At 37.7% G+C, this 15,988-nt stretch overlaps 1 pseudogene; it reads right to left on the bottom strand.

Moving 5' to 3' along the window:
- Positions 1-671: 671 nt before the first annotated feature.
- Positions 672-5,060, bottom strand: LOC148622490 (uncharacterized; annotated as a pseudogene).
- Positions 5,061-15,988: the final 10,928 nt, after the last annotated feature.

Below are 15,988 nucleotides of genomic sequence, written 5' to 3'. Positions count from 1 at the left end.
AAATCAGAATGCTTTTAAGTACTTTGATAATTCGGTAAATAGAACTTTTTGTGTTGTAAGAAACCAGATCTTGGACTTGTATGTAATTACTTCTGTCAGTATGAATTCTAAATTCACTACTCTGTGCTGTAGAGAATTGATGTGTATTAAATGGTACATTGTTAATGCATACATGTATAATTTTGCAACTCCATTAAACACAATATTGACAAATATTTGACTCCACATTTTCTACAAGTACATATAATAGTAAAATATGGCCACATTATTCTGTCAGCTTAAGTCTACAAATTAACATTTCTGAATGTTTGATTTAATTATACCAGTCCTTGACAAAGTAATACTTGTTATTCTTGTGCGGTTGTGACTGTCCTTGACTCATTTTGTTGTTGTTATTTAGATAGGAAATATGTATTACACATTTCACAATTTCAAGTTTTCAAATATATGTGTTCAACAGACAAAAACAATTGCAGAAAGATCAGTTTTGTTTTTCTTTGGAGAGGAGGGTAGAGACATTTTGTTGGGTACAAACAAGTAGGTTGAGAAAAAGGGTTTACATGCAATTTTAGTATGAGGCTTACTAAAATTCACCTGAGTTTTGTACACATCTAATTCATTATTTTATTCGCGGACACCTTGCAAATTTTCAATCAAAGAGTCAAGACATGGAGAGAAAAAAATAGTATATTATAAGTTTCACAACATTTAACAACTATAATATAATTTAACAATTCCAATATCAGCATGATAAGGTTCATGTACAAGTTCATTCCAATAACAATATTAAGTAATTGTGCATTGTAAACAAATCAAATTCAATGCTATCATACAAATGTATATATTAATCCTCTAGTAAATATAAAATCTATATCAACTGTAGTACCTTAAACTATCAAGGAATCAAACAACATTGTAAACATTAGGGTTATCAATATATTCAATGAAACATGATAGTATATATAATAAATTTAAATTATAACAAATAACACGATTTCAATTATTAACAGGAAAAGTTATCACAGATGTTGAAATTGTATCACAGATTTTGCTTTTATCACAATTCAATCTTATGTGCAAGATGGGCTAATGTATTCATCAAACCAACTGTCCAAAAATCTTCCCTTTTCAAGCAGTAGCCGAAGATTAGACAAATGTGTGCTGAGGAAAATCATGTTGAGTTGTACACAAATCAAAAGTTGCAAGCATGTCCACTCTACAAGAGCCTTTGAGGTTTAATAACACATGTCATACATACATGTACATGTAAAAAAAGTTTTAATTCATGATTATCTTAGTGCCAAATTATTACTGTTATTTTCAAGCAATAAATAGAATAAAAAATTGCTATTTTTAGATTGCTTAAGATATGAAAATAAGTATTTTGATCAATTGATAAATTAAATCTAAATAATCTTGTACATGTACAAAACATGGTTATTGAATTTAAGAAAGATATTATTGTTCCATATCTTCTGGTGGCAAAATCAGTGGTTGACTGAGGTCCCGGTGGTTAAGAATGGAGAAGCACCGAAGACATACATTCCTTGCAAGGGCAGGTTTTGTGCTACATCTGTTATGCACCCACCGATCACACATATCACAATGAAACCAGTCAATGTGTTTGTCCTTCCGAATGGACTTAGGTGGCTCGGCATTGCCACAGGTGTTGCACAAAACCTCACCAGCTGGATCAATGAAATCAGAGATATCGTCTAGGTCATCGTCATTTTCTAAGTCATCGCCCTCCCCCTCTGAAACACAGTAAGGAATAGTCCTCTGGCTGTCATCAGTGTCAGAATCGTCCGTAACAGTAAAAGCCACGCGTGGCACGTCCTCATCTCTGAGTCCATCCATCTGCCAGAGCTTTTCCTCATACTCCCTTATCACGTGACTCTCATATCTGTCCCAGGTCTGACCATCAAAATGGGACTTGGCCTCCTTGAAAAGCTTTATACAATCTGATTTTTTGCAGGTAGTATTTCTACTAGCTACAAAGCCTTTCAAGTTAGACCAAACCATTTCGATTGGATTGAGCTCACAATGATAAGGAGGTAATCTTAAAACCTCATGGCCATGAGCTGATGCAATGCCGTCAATCACATACTTTGGACGAGGCTTGTTTTGACTTACAAGATCACTTAACTCAGCCTTGTTCATTTTCTTATCGTAACGGATATTTTTCTTTTTCCAGCCATGCCGAGATGTCTGACTTTTTGGCACTTTTTGTTGGCACCCTAAATTCAGGATCCAAGTGGCTGTGATACGGAGCATTGTCCATTACGACCACAGACTGAGGGGGCAATCTTGGGAGGAGGGTGTCTTTGAACCACTCTGTAAAGTGCTCCTTATTCATCTCGTCATGATAATCCTGACTATTGGTTTTAGATTCAAAGTTCAGACCACACCCAGGGATGAGGCCTTGACCTTTATAAGTTTCAGCCCTAGATTAATCCTACGAGGAGGAATGACCCGGCCAGCGAAAGCTGTATTTTATAGCCTAGCTGGTCGAGTGGTCTAGGGCGCTGGACTTAGTGCAGGCGGTGTTGCCATAGATGTCACAGCGATACGAGTTCGAGTCCCGCAGAGGGAACGACCAAAAAATTTGCATCGCAAATTTGACAGTTCTAACATCGTTGGGAATTTTTCAGACCTTCCTATATATATATAAAGTCTAAAGGAATCTGCCAACCAGCAAACTTAATGAGTATCGGATCGTCCAGTCATGTTTGTTTGTTTGTTGGTTGGGGTTTAACGTCCGAGCAGCAATATTTCAGCTATATTCAGACAATGAACATGAAATGGATGATAAAATGAACATGAAATGAAAAAAAAAAGGATGGGTCACAAGGATAATAGGGTCGACAAATTTTGATTGCCACTGGAAAAAGGGGGATGGGTAAGGTCGAGCAATTTAGCCTCCTGTGGCGGAGCGCAAAGGTTCCTACTCCTATCGAATACCACAGCAGTGTTCTTTAACGTGCGAGGAACGTGGCATCTTTCCCAACACGGTGCACCACTATGGTTTGCGGTCAGGTTTTCCGTATTATAGCCTGACAACCCCAGCATGTAACACGCCAGGGGTACCCCATTCCACCACCTGGGGCACACATCCCAGTTGCTCTGTGGGCAGAGCGCCTAGCCCCCGGCTAGGTTTCTGAGCACTATTTAGTCGCCTTTTACGACAAGCTTAGCGCTGCTGCAGGCCTATTCTTTTAACACCCGGACCTGCACGGGTTGATCGTCCAGTCATGACGATGCAGCACAAACAAAAATAATTATATAAGTCTAAAGGATTGTACAACGATACCGATAAAGATATTAACACACTATAATAAAGTATACAATGGGCAACATTTTTAGTCAACAAATGACCTTCTTCAGTGCCTTAAATAAACTGAGTGTGTATGAAAGTAAATGGTCTGTGAACACAACTCACTACCTAATCAGATGAATACCTGTGATGTATACAATTTTTTTTACCGACAGTAACAAAGATCTTGAACATTGTACTATAGACACACGTTGTGTGTTGATCTTGAATACTGAACTATAAAAATAAAAAATATTTACAAATACTGCTATAAGAAACTATACAAAATAGGAAGAACTTCATGTTTTTTGTTAATTCCGTGTGGGTGTAAAACACGGAGTTCTTTTATCCAAAATCCCTCCCGCTTCACTCTCTGTAGATCGCTCCAGATCGTGTTTTGTTCCACGATCACTACAGAAGTTTTATGGTCGTCATCATGAACTCGTTATGGATCGTTATGATGTATCCATCAGCACCATGAAAACTGATTTATTCAACGCGTCTTAGTTCACCTTTCCTCGTTTGTCTACCCCGGACGACTTTTTATGAGCAACTCGGCGGGTGTTTCTAGAGAAGCAGAGGACGCTTACCCTACCGGTGCACCTGGTCCATGCTCCCAGTCTTTAGTGGAGTCCGAGTTGCTCATTTACTTTTGTTACTTTGTATGTATGATTTTAGTTACTTTATGTTCTTTGTTGTGTATGTCTGTTTTCCACGTCGGGTCTTTGTCCCTGGATTACATTCTTTTGATTACCGCTATAACCTTGGTTCCCTTGATTACTCTTTCACACCACTGGGTCGATACCTCTGCTGGTGGATTTTGTCCCCGAGGGTATCATCAACCCAGTCATACAATTTTTTATAATTAATGGTTTTAACAAGAGGAATGAAAGAAAAACTGGCTTGGACGTCGCCCAGTATAAAAAGGTCCGAATCTGACAGCAGATCGGACACTCTGTTGTCTTGTAAGTATGTGTTGTCCCCAGATGGGAATCTTAGCACACTCACATCTGGTATGGAAAGTGCCCCGACCAATTCAACTAAAAGTACCCAATCACACGTTCAGTCTGCAGACCATCTATTCCAGTACAAAAATTCTGACTATTTTAAAATAATCAAACCATGTTCCATCACTTTAAACGATATATTTGACTACAACGATAACGAACCACATTGTACCATATCAAAATGTGGCATTAAAAATTGCAAAACATGCAACATTCTTATAACCGACCTTTACTTCTCCAGTTCCCTTACAAACAAAACCTTCCATACAAGAAGTCACGATGACTTAAGTTGCAAATCAACAAACTTAATATATGGATTAGAATGCAACTTATGTGGTTTAATATATGACGGAGAAACACAGGAACGATTAAATCAAAGAATGTGCGGTCATCGTTCGGGAATTAACACCACCAAATTCCCGACAGTTTATCAACACTTTAATTAGCAACATCATTCAATCCTCTCCATGAAAGTACGTATTTTAGAAAAAAAATTACCATCCTACGAGCAGTCCCTATCTAAGTAAAAACTATCGTAGGGAAAGAGAGGAGTACTGGATACGCAGACTAGGTACTGCAATACCTTACGGATGCAATGAAAACATCAAAAGTATAGCAAACCTTTCAAGCCAATATAACAATAGCATGAATGTGATGAATTTATTTAACAAAAATCCAAGACGGGAAAGAAGTCATGGCCATTGCCCCTAAACGTCACCCAAGTTACATGATGTCTCCATAGATGGTCTCCTTCCTTTCATACAAAAACCTCTTAGACTTCATCACATTAGAACCAAACTTTATTCTATACCTCTCACTCTACTACACTCCCTTTACAAAACAAGTCTTGACACTCCTGTTTCTGACCCCACCTCATCATTATACAGACTTGTTGCCATCATTTTGGATATTGGTTTCCACAGACTCTTTAAACCAGTTTGTGTGAAAAGTCAAGATGAAGAAAAACGATCATTTCGTCCACTACCGTTTGTCAACAAAGGTATAGATGCAACTTGGCTAACATCCTCCATCACAAAAACGTTACCAACAAAATTCCTCCATATTTCAAAAACAAATCCATACCAATTATTTCATATTCCTATACTTCACCCATTCCATCCAAAATTTTCAATTATAAAAGGCTATTATTGCAGAACCTCGAGATTGAAGACTTCAAGACTAAACCACCTGACTGTTCTTGCAAAACCTCTCCATTCAAGTATAGTCCTTCTGGTCACGTCGTTACGGGAGATTTAACTATTATCTAAAACGAATATCTACGTAATATCCTTTCTAAAGGTCCCAAGTACCGTGAACCACGCTCCATAAATTGGAATTATAACTTTAAAGTTCTTATGGATGCCGTCGAGGACTATGCAAGAAAATGGATAGAACGAGAACAAGAAGACATTGATTCTCTGTCAGAGTGGTTAAAGGCCGTGAGGTCTTTAATTTTGAAACGAATGAAAGTTTTAAGTAAGTCAATGAGTGCCAAGGCTACATCAGTTTTCAAAGATCCCGATGTAGCAAAAACGTTGTCTACTATACATGAAAAATATGTTGTCGTAACAGCAGACAAAGCCCAAAACAACATTGTTTTTGTCTGCAAAACGTTTTATATCCAATGTTTATTATCAGAGGTAGACGTAGAAAATAATAGCAGTGATACGACCTATACTGCTACCACTCTCTCCAAAGAAGAGATTGTGGAAAACCATAAATCTGTGCTATCCTCTTTTGGTCTCTCTACCAAGGACGATGATTGTGACTTACCGTCTATGTACTGCATTCCTAAACTTCACAAGAATCCATACAAACAACGTTTCATAACTGGATCTGCAAAATGTACCACCAAACCTCTTCTAATACTTTTAACTTCTATACTCACAACTGTCAAAGAGGGTCTGCAGTCCTACAACAACACTTGTTACTCCCGTAGTGGTATTAATTCAATGTGGATCCTGAAAAATTCAAAGATCTTTTGGAGACAATCAGTTCAAGACTATTATCTGAATATAATAGCATTAAAACCTATGATTTTTCAACACTGTACACTTCTATTCCCCATATTCAGTTAAAATCCCGACTTAAAAACATTATACATCGTTGTTTTTTCCAAAAAAAGATGGTACACCTACATAAAAATATATAGTTTTTGGTAGAGATTCCTCATACTTTGTAAGAAATAATTCCAAATCATCTTCCAAATATACAGAGGAGGATGTTTACAAAATGCTGGAATTCTTAATCGACAACATATTTGTCCAGTGTGGTGGACGTGTTTTTCAACAAACGGTCGGCATTCCAATGGGAACAAATTGTGCTCCTTTACTTGCTGACCTATTTCTTCACCCTTATGAGGCTGACTTTATAGCTAATTTGATCAGAAAGAAAGAATATCGTTTGGCTAGATCCTTTAATCTCAGTTTCCGCTATATAGATGACGTATTATCTTTAAACAATCCTAATTTCGGGGATTTGATACATCACATCTACCCAACACAACTTGAGATAAAGGATACTACAGACACTGTGAAGTCAGCCTCATATCTTGACCTACAATTAGAAATCGATGGTATGGGAAAACTATTGACCAAACTTTACGACAAACGTGATGACTTTTCATTCAGAATTGTAAACTTTCCTTTCATCTGTGGCAATATCCCTTCGGCTCCTGCGTATGGAGTGTTCATATCACAACTCATACGTTATGCCAGAGCTTGCCGAAACTACGCAGACTTTTTGTATCGCGCTAGAACTCTAACAAATAGGCTTCTGGAACAGGGTTATGTTGCTACAAGATTGAAGTCATCACTACAGAAGTTTTATGGTCGTCATCATGAACTCGTTATGGATCGTTATGATGTATCCATCAGCACCATGAAAACTGATTTATTCAACGCGTCTTAGTTCACCTTTCCTCGTTTGTCTACCCCGGACGACTTTTTATGAGCAACTCGGCGGGTGTTTCTAGAGAAGCAGAGGACGCTTACCCTACCGGTGCACCTGGTCCATGCTCCCAGTCTTTAGTGGAGTCCGAGTTGCTCATTTACTTTTGTTACTTTGTATGTATGATTTTAGTTACTTTATGTTCTTTGTTGTGTATGTCTGTTTTCCACGTCGGGTCTTTGTCCCTGGATTACATTCTTTTGATTACCGCTATAACCTTGGTTCCCTTGATTACTCTTTCACACCACTGGGTCGATACCTCTGCTGGTGGATTTTGTCCCCGAGGGTATCATCAACCCAGTCATACAATTTTTTATAATTAATGGTTTTAACAAGAGGAATGAAAGAAAAACTGGCTTGGACGTCGCCCAGTATAAAAAGGTCCGAATCTGACAGCAGATCGGACACTCTGTTGTCTTGTAAGTATGTGTTGTCCCCAGATGGGAATCTTAGCACACTCACATCTGGTATGGAAAGTGCCCCGACCAATTCAACTAAAAGTACCCAATCACACGTTCAGTCTGCAGACCATCTATTCCAGTACAAAAATTCTGACTATTTTAAAATAATCAAACCATGTTCCATCACTTTAAACGATATATTTGACTACAACGATAACGAACCACATTGTACCATATCAAAATGTGGCATTAAAAATTGCAAAACATGCAACATTCTTATAACCGACCTTTACTTCTCCAGTTCCCTTACAAACAAAACCTTCCATACAAGAAGTCACGATGACTTAAGTTGCAAATCAACAAACTTAATATATGGATTAGAATGCAACTTATGTGGTTTAATATATGACGGAGAAACACAGGAACGATTAAATCAAAGAATGTGCGGTCATCGTTCGGGAATTAACACCACCAAATTCCCGACAGTTTATCAACACTTTAATTAGCAACATCATTCAATCCTCTCCATGAAAGTACGTATTTTAGAAAAAAAATTACCATCCTACGAGCAGTCCCTATCTAAGTAAAAACTATCGTAGGGAAAGAGAGGAGTACTGGATACGCAGACTAGGTACTGCAATACCTTACGGATGCAATGAAAACATCAAAAGTATAGCAAACCTTTCAAGCCAATATAACAATAGCATGAATGTGATGAATTTATTTAACAAAAATCCAAGACGGGAAAGAAGTCATGGCCATTGCCCCTAAACGTCACCCAAGTTACATGATGTCTCCATAGATGGTCTCCTTCCTTTCATACAAAAACCTCTTAGACTTCATCACATTAGAACCAAACTTTATTCTATACCTCTCACTCTACTACACTCCCTTTACAAAACAAGTCTTGACACTCCTGTTTCTGACCCCACCTCATCATTATACAGACTTGTTGCCATCATTTTGGATATTGGTTTCCACAGACTCTTTAAACCAGTTTGTGTGAAAAGTCAAGATGAAGAAAAACGATCATTTCGTCCACTACCGTTTGTCAACAAAGGTATAGATGCAACTTGGCTAACATCCTCCATCACAAAAACGTTACCAACAAAATTCCTCCATATTTCAAAAACAAATCCATACCAATTATTTCATATTCCTATACTTCACCCATTCCATCCAAAATTTTCAATTATAAAAGGCTATTATTGCAGAACCTCGAGATTGAAGACTTCAAGACTAAACCACCTGACTGTTCTTGCAAAACCTCTCCATTCAAGTATAGTCCTTCTGGTCACGTCGTTACGGGAGATTTAACTATTATCTAAAACGAATATCTACGTAATATCCTTTCTAAAGGTCCCAAGTACCGTGAACCACGCTCCATAAATTGGAATTATAACTTTAAAGTTCTTATGGATGCCGTCGAGGACTATGCAAGAAAATGGATAGAACGAGAACAAGAAGACATTGATTCTCTGTCAGAGTGGTTAAAGGCCGTGAGGTCTTTAATTTTGAAACGAATGAAAGTTTTAAGTAAGTCAATGAGTGCCAAGGCTACATCAGTTTTCAAAGATCCCGATGTAGCAAAAACGTTGTCTACTATACATGAAAAATATGTTGTCGTAACAGCAGACAAAGCCCAAAACAACATTGTTTTTGTCTGCAAAACGTTTTATATCCAATGTTTATTATCAGAGGTAGACGTAGAAAATAATAGCAGTGATACGACCTATACTGCTACCACTCTCTCCAAAGAAGAGATTGTGGAAAACCATAAATCTGTGCTATCCTCTTTTGGTCTCTCTACCAAGGACGATGATTGTGACTTACCGTCTATGTACTGCATTCCTAAACTTCACAAGAATCCATACAAACAACGTTTCATAACTGGATCTGCAAAATGTACCACCAAACCTCTTCTAATACTTTTAACTTCTATACTCACAACTGTCAAAGAGGGTCTGCAGTCCTACAACAACACTTGTTACTCCCGTAGTGGTATTAATTCAATGTGGATCCTGAAAAATTCAAAGATCTTTTGGAGACAATCAGTTCAAGACTATTATCTGAATATAATAGCATTAAAACCTATGATTTTTCAACACTGTACACTTCTATTCCCCATATTCAGTTAAAATCCCGACTTAAAAACATTATACATCGTTGTTTTTTCCAAAAAAAGATGGTACACCTACATAAAAATATATAGTTTTTGGTAGAGATTCCTCATACTTTGTAAGAAATAATTCCAAATCATCTTCCAAATATACAGAGGAGGATGTTTACAAAATGCTGGAATTCTTAATCGACAACATATTTGTCCAGTGTGGTGGACGTGTTTTTCAACAAACGGTCGGCATTCCAATGGGAACAAATTGTGCTCCTTTACTTGCTGACCTATTTCTTCACCCTTATGAGGCTGACTTTATAGCTAATTTGATCAGAAAGAAAGAATATCGTTTGGCTAGATCCTTTAATCTCAGTTTCCGCTATATAGATGACGTATTATCTTTAAACAATCCTAATTTCGGGGATTTGATACATCACATCTACCCAACACAACTTGAGATAAAGGATACTACAGACACTGTGAAGTCAGCCTCATATCTTGACCTACAATTAGAAATCGATGGTATGGGAAAACTATTGACCAAACTTTACGACAAACGTGATGACTTTTCATTCAGAATTGTAAACTTTCCTTTCATCTGTGGCAATATCCCTTCGGCTCCTGCGTATGGAGTGTTCATATCACAACTCATACGTTATGCCAGAGCTTGCCGAAACTACGCAGACTTTTTGTATCGCGCTAGAACTCTAACAAATAGGCTTCTGGAACAGGGTTATGTTGCTACAAGATTGAAGTCATCACTACAGAAGTTTTATGGTCGTCATCATGAACTCGTTATGGATCGTTATGATGTATCCATCAGCACCATGAAAACTGATTTATTCAACGCGTCTTAGTTCACCTTTCCTCGTTTGTCTACCCCGGACGACTTTTTATGAGCAACTCGGCGGGTGTTTCTAGAGAAGCAGAGGACGCTTACCCTACCGGTGCACCTGGTCCATGCTCCCAGTCTTTAGTGGAGTCCGAGTTGCTCATTTACTTTTGTTACTTTGTATGTATGATTTTAGTTACTTTATGTTCTTTGTTGTGTATGTCTGTTTTCCACGTCGGGTCTTTGTCCCTGGATTACATTCTTTTGATTACCGCTATAACCTTGGTTCCCTTGATTACTCTTTCACACCACTGGGTCGATACCTCTGCTGGTGGATTTTGTCCCCGAGGGTATCATCAACCCAGTCATACAATTTTTTATAATTAATGGTTTTAACAAGAGGAATGAAAGAAAAACTGGCTTGGACGTCGCCCAGTATAAAAAGGTCCGAATCTGACAGCAGATCGGACACTCTGTTGTCTTGTAAGTATGTGTTGTCCCCAGATGGGAATCTTAGCACACTCACATCTGGTATGGAAAGTGCCCCGACCAATTCAACTAAAAGTACCCAATCACACGTTCAGTCTGCAGACCATCTATTCCAGTACAAAAATTCTGACTATTTTAAAATAATCAAACCATGTTCCATCACTTTAAACGATATATTTGACTACAACGATAACGAACCACATTGTACCATATCAAAATGTGGCATTAAAAATTGCAAAACATGCAACATTCTTATAACCGACCTTTACTTCTCCAGTTCCCTTACAAACAAAACCTTCCATACAAGAAGTCACGATGACTTAAGTTGCAAATCAACAAACTTAATATATGGATTAGAATGCAACTTATGTGGTTTAATATATGACGGAGAAACACAGGAACGATTAAATCAAAGAATGTGCGGTCATCGTTCGGGAATTAACACCACCAAATTCCCGACAGTTTATCAACACTTTAATTAGCAACATCATTCAATCCTCTCCATGAAAGTACGTATTTTAGAAAAAAAATTACCATCCTACGAGCAGTCCCTATCTAAGTAAAAACTATCGTAGGGAAAGAGAGGAGTACTGGATACGCAGACTAGGTACTGCAATACCTTACGGATGCAATGAAAACATCAAAAGTATAGCAAACCTTTCAAGCCAATATAACAATAGCATGAATGTGATGAATTTATTTAACAAAAATCCAAGACGGGAAAGAAGTCATGGCCATTGCCCCTAAACGTCACCCAAGTTACATGATGTCTCCATAGATGGTCTCCTTCCTTTCATACAAAAACCTCTTAGACTTCATCACATTAGAACCAAACTTTATTCTATACCTCTCACTCTACTACACTCCCTTTACAAAACAAGTCTTGACACTCCTGTTTCTGACCCCACCTCATCATTATACAGACTTGTTGCCATCATTTTGGATATTGGTTTCCACAGACTCTTTAAACCAGTTTGTGTGAAAAGTCAAGATGAAGAAAAACGATCATTTCGTCCACTACCGTTTGTCAACAAAGGTATAGATGCAACTTGGCTAACATCCTCCATCACAAAAACGTTACCAACAAAATTCCTCCATATTTCAAAAACAAATCCATACCAATTATTTCATATTCCTATACTTCACCCATTCCATCCAAAATTTTCAATTATAAAAGGCTATTATTGCAGAACCTCGAGATTGAAGACTTCAAGACTAAACCACCTGACTGTTCTTGCAAAACCTCTCCATTCAAGTATAGTCCTTCTGGTCACGTCGTTACGGGAGATTTAACTATTATCTAAAACGAATATCTACGTAATATCCTTTCTAAAGGTCCCAAGTACCGTGAACCACGCTCCATAAATTGGAATTATAACTTTAAAGTTCTTATGGATGCCGTCGAGGACTATGCAAGAAAATGGATAGAACGAGAACAAGAAGACATTGATTCTCTGTCAGAGTGGTTAAAGGCCGTGAGGTCTTTAATTTTGAAACGAATGAAAGTTTTAAGTAAGTCAATGAGTGCCAAGGCTACATCAGTTTTCAAAGATCCCGATGTAGCAAAAACGTTGTCTACTATACATGAAAAATATGTTGTCGTAACAGCAGACAAAGCCCAAAACAACATTGTTTTTGTCTGCAAAACGTTTTATATCCAATGTTTATTATCAGAGGTAGACGTAGAAAATAATAGCAGTGATACGACCTATACTGCTACCACTCTCTCCAAAGAAGAGATTGTGGAAAACCATAAATCTGTGCTATCCTCTTTTGGTCTCTCTACCAAGGACGATGATTGTGACTTACCGTCTATGTACTGCATTCCTAAACTTCACAAGAATCCATACAAACAACGTTTCATAACTGGATCTGCAAAATGTACCACCAAACCTCTTCTAATACTTTTAACTTCTATACTCACAACTGTCAAAGAGGGTCTGCAGTCCTACAACAACACTTGTTACTCCCGTAGTGGTATTAATTCAATGTGGATCCTGAAAAATTCAAAGATCTTTTGGAGACAATCAGTTCAAGACTATTATCTGAATATAATAGCATTAAAACCTATGATTTTTCAACACTGTACACTTCTATTCCCCATATTCAGTTAAAATCCCGACTTAAAAACATTATACATCGTTGTTTTTTCCAAAAAAAGATGGTACACCTACATAAAAATATATAGTTTTTGGTAGAGATTCCTCATACTTTGTAAGAAATAATTCCAAATCATCTTCCAAATATACAGAGGAGGATGTTTACAAAATGCTGGAATTCTTAATCGACAACATATTTGTCCAGTGTGGTGGACGTGTTTTTCAACAAACGGTCGGCATTCCAATGGGAACAAATTGTGCTCCTTTACTTGCTGACCTATTTCTTCACCCTTATGAGGCTGACTTTATAGCTAATTTGATCAGAAAGAAAGAATATCGTTTGGCTAGATCCTTTAATCTCAGTTTCCGCTATATAGATGACGTATTATCTTTAAACAATCCTAATTTCGGGGATTTGATACATCACATCTACCCAACACAACTTGAGATAAAGGATACTACAGACACTGTGAAGTCAGCCTCATATCTTGACCTACAATTAGAAATCGATGGTATGGGAAAACTATTGACCAAACTTTACGACAAACGTGATGACTTTTCATTCAGAATTGTAAACTTTCCTTTCATCTGTGGCAATATCCCTTCGGCTCCTGCGTATGGAGTGTTCATATCACAACTCATACGTTATGCCAGAGCTTGCCGAAACTACGCAGACTTTTTGTATCGCGCTAGAACTCTAACAAATAGGCTTCTGGAACAGGGTTATGTTGCTACAAGATTGAAGTCATCACTACAGAAGTTTTATGGTCGTCATCATGAACTCGTTATGGATCGTTATGATGTATCCATCAGCACCATGAAAACTGATTTATTCAACGCGTCTTAGTTCACCTTTCCTCGTTTGTCTACCCCGGACGACTTTTTATGAGCAACTCGGCGGGTGTTTCTAGAGAAGCAGAGGACGCTTACCCTACCGGTGCACCTGGTCCATGCTCCCAGTCTTTAGTGGAGTCCGAGTTGCTCATTTACTTTTGTTACTTTGTATGTATGATTTTAGTTACTTTATGTTCTTTGTTGTGTATGTCTGTTTTCCACGTCGGGTCTTTGTCCCTGGATTACATTCTTTTGATTACCGCTATAACCTTGGTTCCCTTGATTACTCTTTCACACCACTGGGTCGATACCTCTGCTGGTGGATTTTGTCCCCGAGGGTATCATCAACCCAGTCATACAATTTTTTATAATTAATGGTTTTAACAAGAGGAATGAAAGAAAAACTGGCTTGGACGTCGCCCAGTATAAAAAGGTCCGAATCTGACAGCAGATCGGACACTCTGTTGTCTTGTAAGTATGTGTTGTCCCCAGATGGGAATCTTAGCACACTCACATCTGGTATGGAAAGTGCCCCGACCAATTCAACTAAAAGTACCCAATCACACGTTCAGTCTGCAGACCATCTATTCCAGTACAAAAATTCTGACTATTTTAAAATAATCAAACCATGTTCCATCACTTTAAACGATATATTTGACTACAACGATAACGAACCACATTGTACCATATCAAAATGTGGCATTAAAAATTGCAAAACATGCAACATTCTTATAACCGACCTTTACTTCTCCAGTTCCCTTACAAACAAAACCTTCCATACAAGAAGTCACGATGACTTAAGTTGCAAATCAACAAACTTAATATATGGATTAGAATGCAACTTATGTGGTTTAATATATGACGGAGAAACACAGGAACGATTAAATCAAAGAATGTGCGGTCATCGTTCGGGAATTAACACCACCAAATTCCCGACAGTTTATCAACACTTTAATTAGCAACATCATTCAATCCTCTCCATGAAAGTACGTATTTTAGAAAAAAAATTACCATCCTACGAGCAGTCCCTATCTAAGTAAAAACTATCGTAGGGAAAGAGAGGAGTACTGGATACGCAGACTAGGTACTGCAATACCTTACGGATGCAATGAAAACATCAAAAGTATAGCAAACCTTTCAAGCCAATATAACAATAGCATGAATGTGATGAATTTATTTAACAAAAATCCAAGACGGGAAAGAAGTCATGGCCATTGCCCCTAAACGTCACCCAAGTTACATGATGTCTCCATAGATGGTCTCCTTCCTTTCATACAAAAACCTCTTAGACTTCATCACATTAGAACCAAACTTTATTCTATACCTCTCACTCTACTACACTCCCTTTACAAAACAAGTCTTGACACTCCTGTTTCTGACCCCACCTCATCATTATACAGACTTGTTGCCATCATTTTGGATATTGGTTTCCACAGACTCTTTAAACCAGTTTGTGTGAAAAGTCAAGATGAAGAAAAACGATCATTTCGTCCACTACCGTTTGTCAACAAAGGTATAGATGCAACTTGGCTAACATCCTCCATCACAAAAACGTTACCAACAAAATTCCTCCATATTTCAAAAACAAATCCATACCAATTATTTCATATTCCTATACTTCACCCATTCCATCCAAAATTTTCAATTATAAAAGGCTATTATTGCAGAACCTCGAGATTGAAGACTTCAAGACTAAACCACCTGACTGTTCTTGCAAAACCTCTCCATTCAAGTATAGTCCTTCTGGTCACGTCGTTACGGGAGATTTAACTATTATCTAAAACGAATATCTACGTAATATCCTTTCTAAAGGTCCCAAGTACCGTGAACCACGCTCCATAAATTGGAATTATAACTTTAAAGTTCTTATGGATGCCGTCGAGGACTATGCAAGAAAATGGATAGAACGAGAACAAGAAGACATTGATTCTCTGTCAGAGTGGTTAAAGGC

Source organism: Perna viridis, chromosome 3 (assembly GCF_037379345.1).
Source record: "Perna viridis isolate PV_CMFRI_1.1 ecotype Kerala chromosome 3, ASM3737934v1, whole genome shotgun sequence".
In the NCBI taxonomy this organism is placed as follows: Eukaryota; Metazoa; Mollusca; class Bivalvia; order Mytilida; family Mytilidae; genus Perna; species Perna viridis.
The sequence above is the reverse complement of the archived record's forward strand: the minus strand, read 5'-3'. Positions and strand labels throughout refer to the sequence as shown.